A 9,022-nucleotide genomic window follows, 5' to 3' on the forward strand; every position below is an offset into this window, starting at 1 on the left:
TTCATCTTCTTCAACCACAAAGGGATCCTTTTCTGCCTTCCGGCTTGAAAACCTTCTGGTCATGAGTCTCGGCACATCTTCTTCAGTTCTGACATTTTCTGGTTTTGCCTGAGGAACTAGAGCAGGGTGAAGTCATTTAGAGTTTGCACAAGAGAACCAGATAAATGGGGAGTTTCATTTGTTTTCTTCTAAATTGACAGGGACTTCAGGCACTTTAAAGCAGACAGTGCTGTTGCCTGATAGTTACTTCTGATATTCTGGTTGTACCTGCTTACTATTTATTTCTTTTCCTCCAGCAGTGTCATCTACTTCATGTTGTACCATAATTCACACTTGTTCACATCTTTGAAGAAAAACTCAGTGGTCGGTTTGAGGTATTTTTGAGGGGACACACACCATATTTTCTGAATGGGATTCTCTTATTTATATATATATGCACACACACAGTCGTGTGCAACCACATGCATGCATATCCACATTTAATTTAAAATAAGAACTGGAAATGTAAATTCTTTGTCTTAGCAAAAATTAAGACTAGACCAGTTAATTATCCATGGCAAACATTTTCTGGAAATTACACAAAGAATAAAGCGTGTATATAAAATGAAATCTCTTTATATAGTCATTTTTACATTTTACTCAGAATAAACTGAAGAAAAAGTGATTGATTTTGATATAGTGAAAAAAATACACAACATCAATAAAATTTTCAAAGACCTTGACTTTCTTTATTCAGCTATTTCACTGAAAATAATCAAGACTAATTTCTTCTTATTCAGTGATATCCCAAGTGTGTAAACAATATATGACCGAGATCTAAAATGAGCATCTTGTACATACAGCATCTATTTTGCTGTTGAATTTCTTCAGGTAAAGAGAACAATGGCATTTGACAACCATTCTGCCTGGGACATGTTTTTTTCTGAAGCACGAAGCAAATGAGCCACAACAGCAAATGTGTTGGCTACATGAGGGTGCCGTGGGAACTCACCTGCTCCCCTACCCAGTGATGTGGTCTAGAAAGGAAAAGCTGGTGGGACAGGAAGGTGTATGAACAGAACATGCAAAATTGTCTAAGGTTTTTGCCCCCGGACAGCTAACCCTAAAAAGGAAGACAAGCATTATCCAGATTAAACAGAAATTAAGACAGGGATTTATGAAGACACTTCTGACAAAAGGAGGAGTCAGCTTGTAAAGAGGAATTAAAGATGGAAGAGCCTGCCCTAGCTTGCAGGGTGCAGAATGTAAGGACCCTACTTCAGCATGCAGATGTGACCCCAAGGGGGATTTCTCACTTTTTGGAAATTTATAGTTATTCATTAACATTCTATAAGTAACTAGGATTGTGGTTAATCTGCTCTATTGCTGATATTGATCCCAGATGTATCATTTACTGATTGTCTGCTAATTATGTGTTGTCACTCAATCAATAAACCACTTTGATTCTGATTTGACTGAATTCATGAGTGAGCAGTTTCTCCCCTGTGATACTCATCCATAAAAGCAGTAATCATACAATCATAGAAAGGTTTGGGTTGGAAGGGACATTTAAAAGTTCATCTAGTCCAACCTCCCCACAAGGAGCAGGGACATCTTCCACTAGGTCAGGTTGCTCAGAGCCCCATCCAGCCTCACCTTGAATGTTTTCAGGGATGGGGCATCTCCTACCTCTCTGGGCGACCTGTTCCAGTCTTTCACCATACTCATTGCAAAAAATGCATTCCTTCTAATTAGAATGAATCTACCTTCTTTTAGTCTAAAACCATGGTCCCTTGTCCTGCCACAACAGACCTAAAAAATCATGGTCTTTGGATATATTATTTTATGAAAATTACTTGATTACCATAACTCTGGAGTCCCCTGAGGCTGGTGAACACTTTATTAATGCCTATACAAATGAATTAAACAATGCTTGGGAATATTCCTGACATTGGAACCTGACTGTACATATGTTTAAATTGTTCATGTCTAACACTGTTTTGGCCCATGGGCAATTTGTGTGGAGATGTGCAGTCTGGAAGGAGTAATGTGTTATTGTGAGACTATGATCTCAGGTATATTTAATGTCACATCATGCCCATAACCTGCCTGCCTAATCTGAGGTGTGGTCTCATTTGCAAGGAATGATCACTTGTCTGCTGGAGTATGCTAAAGGGAAGATGAACATTTTTTTACACCATGGAATACAACCAGCCTACCAAAATTAAGGCTATACTGAATAGATCAGTATTATATAGCAAGTGCTCAGTGTCCCAGACTCTGCAGGTACACATTCTGTTATACCACATCACCTTCACAAGCAAGTTAATTCTTATAAAAAATAAAGTTTATGTCTGTACAGAGGTAAAGAAGTGAATCAGATGTGATCACTATTGTCAAAGCCACCCGACAGACACATTTGTTGAGACTGCGAACAAACAATACCTGCTAGACACATCTGCTGAGACTGAGAGCAGCTCAGAACAGCACAGTGACAGTACAAATGAAGCAGTTAAACAGGAGCTAACTTACTGATAATTCTACTTTTGTAAAGACAATTTATAAGTATGAGTGATGAAGAAGATTTGGGGTGTTTTTTTGCTTAAAAGAGATTCTACAATAAGCTTGGCACTTTGCAGACATACAGGTAGAGGCACCTTGCCTTGGCAGTTTCCCAAAAGACAAAAAAATTATGGGACTAGGAGAAGATAACAAGTTAACTAGGTACAAATCAATGAGATAACCTGCAAACAGCATGGCAAGAGCGGGGCTTTTGAACTGAGAATTAAACCTGAAGATCCGCAGCCCCCCCAAAAAAGACAGCAGCATGTTTAGCACTAACTGGCAATCCTGCTGAAATTTTACTGACCCCCTGCGTTGGGACCAGAGATGATGAGAAGTGAATGCGCATGGTGACTAAATGATCTTTTTTTTCTTCTGGCAAATCAGCGGGGGACCGAAAAGGAAATTTGCCGACTGCTTTTTATTCTCCGTGGCTAAATCCAGGGCTTCTCATGCTGCCTCCCACAGTGAACATAAATTCATTTGAAAAACAAACAAAATAGAAGAGGGAAAAATAGGCTCTTAATGCAAATTGCCTAGTACTAAGCAAATAAAGAGGCTAATAATAAGTGATAGCAATACAGACTCATGCCTTTATCAAGAGAAATGAGAGTCTTATTTGCTATCATCCGCAGTTACAAATTAAGACATTACAGGCATTTCTTTCTCTGTTGTGCAACTGTGGATTATACATCTTCACTCTTTTATGTTCATTTTCAGGTCAGCAAATTCTTTCATCTTCTTTGGATATCATATAATAAGGTCACCTACCTACTTGGAGTCTTTTGATGTATCTTGTCTTCATCTCTCCTTCTTCACTAAGTTCCTTCTCAGTCCCCACATCTTAGGTCAAGTGTTAATGATTTATGGTAAAAATTTCTTTTAATTTTATGAAGTGAAAATCCCATTGAGGTTTCTGGGAGGTTCATCCTTGTAACTCAGAACCTGTGACACAGTTCCTACTGTGTATTGAGAGGTCCTGTGTTGGGGACCCATCATCCTATTAATCACAGGACACAAAATGGTCCTGTTTCACAAAATGGATAGAAAGTAGGGTTAGAATGATCACCAAATTACAGCTATTTAATGAGTTATCATTCATCATCAGGGCTGTAGTAAATGATTGTGTTTACATCTATTCTTAGGCCATGACATATGTGACATAATAGATATTATTTCTTGTTTTAGGACGCAAGAGCACCTTCAGAGCAGCCTACCATATCTCAGCTGAGGCATAACTTACTGAATAGCAGTAATTAATGGTTACTATTAGTCTGATCTAGACAGCTAAGGTACGACAAGAACATGGGGTTTCATGAAGGAGCAGTAGGCAGCCACATGAGAATCTGTAGAAGAGTTTCTGTGTTAGACATTGGACAAGCACTATGTTAACATATTAAATCAATTTATTTCCTATGTTAGGTAAAGTGTATCTGTATATTAACTGGATGATTTTCTATGGCTATGAATAACAAGAAATGTTGAAAAGTACCGGCTGAAAAATAATAAATCATTCCATCCCTTTCTGTGCAATGCCATATACGTTAATGAATAGGACTCCGTTTTTCTCAGGTCAGATACATTGCTGAGAGGCAGAGTAACATTTACATTTGAAATCTCTGTTTTGCAACCACAGCAATTTCTATACAGAGCCTTATTAACTGTTTTCTCTTGTTTGTCTATGATTAGGTACATTAGAGTCTAAGTGCCTGGATAATCTGTTGGTCACACTCCACATGGATGAGAGAAACTAGTTCTGGTGAAGTAATCCTAGCTGTGAATTGTCTATAGTAGTGCTTTACTGAAAAAGCCAAAGGGTTATTTCAGAGAACAGCATATTCGCTTTCAAAGGTACCCCAATTCAAATACTTCATCTGAGTGTAAACAAGCCAGAAATTAGTTATCTATTTCTGCTCCAAATCTATTAAGAATTAAAAGTGCAAAAGAAAATAGATTAATCCCATCAGTAGATGCAAGTGGCAGCAGACATGGCTTGTAAAGTGCTGAGGTTCTGTGGTCAGACAAGTTCCTTTTGGAAGGTTTATGTGCTCTATCAGGGTCCTGGACAGTCAGACATATTTTAGAAATGTAATATTCGAATGGACATCACCTTAGGGAATGCAAGCAGGAACACAAAGGAAATATAAAATCATATTTGCCATACTACTCTAAAGGACAAAATATGTTTTTCAACATAGATATTTGGAATACTAAATGAGTAACTAGTTTTTAATAAGAGCCCTAAGATGTTTTACTGATGACCAGTAGAGATGTTCTCATGTCTATTCACATCTTAAGTTGTTTCACTGTGTTTCCCTGCAGCCTTCCATATGACCAAAGCCTTACCCTAATTGTCTCAAGCAGTTATTCTGTATGTAAATCCTAGCTTCTAACAGATGTCAGGTCATTTGATCTCCAGAACTGACAAAGATGGACATTATGGAGATCTCTGAATGAGTATAATTTGCCAGTTATGGGCACTGTAACTCATCATTATATTCCAAATTATTATTTACTATGCCAGTGTGCAAATAAACCACAAAGCACAAACACAAAGTCCTGTCACAAGTGCTCATCATCTAAATAATCAAGGCAGGTTTCAAGAAAGGAATAGTACAGACAGAAAGTCTAGGTTATGCAAGTAAATTAAATGGGGCTTGGGTAGAGTTTTGTGCACTGTGGGAGAGTCATTCAATCTATTTATTGGCACACTCACAGGCAAGATTTTGGCCCATAACAACAAATAGGCTTTTGGAAATGCCTGGGATAGAGTGCAATTCCTGTGTGCAGTATGGACATGCCACCCTGAAGGGATCTGGGTTTCTTGTTTCTGGAGAGAGAAAGAGGATTTAGCCAAATGGGCATAAGCTCAGCCATGCTTTGAGACAGCAGAACTGGGCAACATGTCTAATTCTTTGCCAAAGAGCCAACAAACATCTACAAACTCCAGCCAAAACTGCAGAAAATTCTGAGACTTCTAAAAGGTCTTAGGTTTAGCTGTGCTTTGACTTTTTTTTCAGTGTTCTGGAATCTTTAATATGATTTTTCTCTGCAAGTTTTTCCTTGGGGCTGAATGATCTGAGAGAAGAAGCAGCACCAGGCCCTTTCTGTTGCCATGCTGGAGGGGAAGACAATGAAACAAAAAGTGTTCTGGGTCTTTATCTAGGTCTCGGATACCCTGATTATTGCAACCAATATGCAATCTGAAATCAGATTAAATGGAATTAAAGAAATAGAAGAACTGAAAACTTTGGTAATAGAACTCCTTAGTAATACAACTTTTGAAATAAAGAAGATCTGACCCCAAGGTGTGGCTGCTAATATCAGTCCTACCTATGGCAACCACAAATGATGAATCCCTCAGGAAGGAAAAGAGTGAAACACAACTTGAACACAACTGTCATGTCACCCTCAGCCCAGGGAGCACTCACTGTCTCCATTGAGAGTGGTCGACCTCACAAAAAGAAACACTTCTCAGCATTAAAATAGAGAAAATAAGTCAGAGGTAGCCTGAGTGGAGAGCTGCCTCGCAGTGAAGAGGAGCTATTTCTGAAAGATTATTCTGTCAGTGCTTTCTCAAGGTCCTGTTGACTTTGCGTTTCTTTTCATAGATATTCTTATTCCTACATATACAAATAGGATGTGGCTGAGTCCTTATGATTTTCAGAAATAGAGGTTTAAAAGTATGTTAGCAATTTCCTTTATCAAAATTCGTTTTTCTATAATTTTACAATTAAAATCCATGTGCCATGTAGACTAATGTCTCAAAGGAAACAAAAAGAGCCTTAACCATAATGACCTACTGTTTGCAACATCCACCTCTGAAAATCAAAGCTTGCTTTCTTTCCTTTAATGAAAACACCAGTGGTGCATTTCAAGATACCTCCAGATTAAATTTAAGTAATGAAGAAATTATTAATAGTCCAAGTCCCTTAATAACAAGAGGAAGAAAGCAGTGCAATCTGACACTGATTTCCAATTTAACTGATTAAAAGAAATCTTGCAAATTTTATGAGATTTACTCTGAAGCAAAACAGGCAGATTTTAATGAGGCATCTCCTACAGTAATAGCTATGCATTCAAAACATATTAAAGAAGGAAATATTTCTGAACCAAAATTACATTAATTTCCATTTAAAAATTAAATTGAAACGAAATGAAGGATACCTTTCTCCTGATCAGTATCCTGACAGATAGAACTGCAAACATCCTCTTGCCATGCAACACTGGGATGATGAATGCTTGATTCATCACTGTATCATTATTTTCTAATATATAAATATTTAACTGTGGTCACTCTGACATCAGTGGCAGCTCCTAAATCATGTCATTCCTGGCCAGGATCTGTCACACTGTTAGAGAAGGGTCTCCTATAAAGCAGATTCTGCAGCATTCTCATACAACAACTTCTTGTTCTTCAGAAAACACATTAGTAGAAATTTTATTTTAATTTCTAGATCTCCTTCTTTTCATATTACATTACTATTGCTTGGCCTATTCACTACAGTATGGAAAACACTTTTTTTTTTTTTTTTTTATACATTTGTACTTGTCTTGTTTCTCCTGAGTTTTCTATTCCCTCTTTTCTCAAGATTCAAAAACTAAATTGCTTTCAGTCTTTCTTGTGGGTGATATTTCCTAGATCTCTAGAATAATTTTTGCTTCTCTTCTCTGGTCTCCTTCCAGCTGTTCACAACTCTTTTAAAGTATGTTGTACAACACTGAGGAGGTTGGCTAAAGCCACTGAGTAGATTAGAAGGATTACTAAGATTACTACATATGTCTTGCAAGATACAAGTTTTCCTTTCATCTGACTTAAATTTCTTTGGCTCTCATCTCTTCTTTTTCATATTACAGATAGAAATCTCAGATACAGATAGATTATATGAATCATTCCATTTCATGTAGGAAATTCTGAGATCTGGGAACTAAGTACACATCTGCTAAATCTGGAATACAGCTCCCTGAGAAATTTTATATTCCATAAGCCATTTTCAGGATTTTACACAGTATTATTTCTCCCTAGATCTCTTTGTCTTGCAATACTTTCACTGCTCTTTCTAGCCTTTTCACCAATGCCAAGCAATTTCTCCATCTCTCGGCCTCAGCTGCAAAATCTCCCTTTTATCTGAAATGAAATCCTTGGAAGGAACCATTTCTCTCACTGGTTACAAGAACCTCACACAAAATGGCCTTAGACATTACCTGTATTATTTTAAACAGAGACTCTCTTTTTTTTATATATTTGGGAAGCACCTGCCACATGTTGAACATTACTGAAAAAAAGCAGAAGATATTTTTTCCCATTTCATTGCCACTATCTGCCATTATACAAGCATCGTCTGTAGATATTTTTTGCTTGACATCAGTGAAAAAAAAAAAAAAAATTAGGAAAGTTGGAAAGTTATTGGTCATTATCAGCAAAATTGAGAATCTGATAAACCATATGCAATAGAAGACATGAAAGACAGTCAGCCGTTGTTATTAATCTAGTTATTAAACCTGCAAAAACAAACAAAAAAAATAGACTAAATTTGGGGTATGTTTTCAGCTTCAGAAATGCTTTCAGAACATTAACCGGTGATGAAATTTCACAGCAAATGGATATCTTAGTAAACTGTGAGGAAAAGTTATTACGGAAAATAGGAAAAAATGATAATAAGTTTAGGTCATAATAAAAATCAATCAATTGGTAACAGAGACAAGCCCAGAGTGAGACATATGGGAAAATTAGTGCTATACAGGGGTCTCTTATCTGCTACTCTATAGGCTACAAGAGCTCAGCACTGTTTATATAAACAGAGACCTGGCAGCGTGCTAAACGACAAGGCAGAGATCAGAAACAACTGGGTTTAGGGAAGAAAAAGTCCCTCCCCCTGCTCTGAAGTCTGATCTTTCAACATGCAGACATCTCTGCTCCTAATTCAATGTTGTTTTTTTTTTTAAATTGTGGAGTAGTTTTGAATTTATTAGTCTCATTTGACTTCCTCCAGATCATTCTCATTCTAAGCATGTAGCGTTGTAATTTCCAGTGTTTGGTTCCTTGCAGGACAGTGGCTTAACTGACCAGGTGGTTCTGACCCAAAAGGGATTGTAGGACAAGATACCAGAGAGAGGATGATATGAAATATCTCAAGTATTTATGGTTGAGGGAGTTTTTGGTAAATATTCACAAAACCAGCACTTTAAAAAAAAATAAAAATCTATTTTTCATTTTCAGTCTTATCATGATAATTGGAGGTTAGCCTTCTTTTCCTTTGTATTTTCCTAGGCTGTAATCCATTTTATGATTCTGTTATGGCACATGAAATGGATCATCTGCACTAGAATGGAGGTTGTGGTGATGAAGTGCCTTCCATTTTCCCCATAATGTTCTCACAGAAGACTGATGAATAAGATCCTCAGAAACAATTACAAAGAAGGAGATCCATCAACAGTCAGGACTGACCTTTCTTTTTTTTTTTTTTTTTTTTTTTCCCCA

General features: G+C 37.1%; 1 long non-coding RNA gene across 2 annotated transcripts in view; it reads right to left on the reverse strand.

Annotated features, from left to right (window-relative positions):
- Nucleotides 1–6: 6 nt before the first annotated feature.
- LOC113479433 overlaps nucleotides 7–9,022 on the reverse strand; it is a 21,142-nt gene continuing 12,126 nt past the window's right edge. For both annotated transcript variants that reach the window (XR_003398250.1, XR_003398251.1), the window contains 2 exons: nucleotides 3,317–3,568; nucleotides 7–116 (listed from right to left, as the gene is read on the reverse strand). This is a non-coding gene — a long non-coding RNA (uncharacterized LOC113479433). The remainder of the gene's footprint in view (nucleotides 117–3,316; nucleotides 3,569–9,022) is intronic.

Source organism: Athene cunicularia (assembly GCF_003259725.1).
Source record: "Athene cunicularia isolate RWA chromosome 4 unlocalized genomic scaffold, athCun1 chr4_part1, whole genome shotgun sequence".
NCBI classification, from domain to species: Eukaryota; Metazoa; Chordata; class Aves; order Strigiformes; family Strigidae; genus Athene; species Athene cunicularia.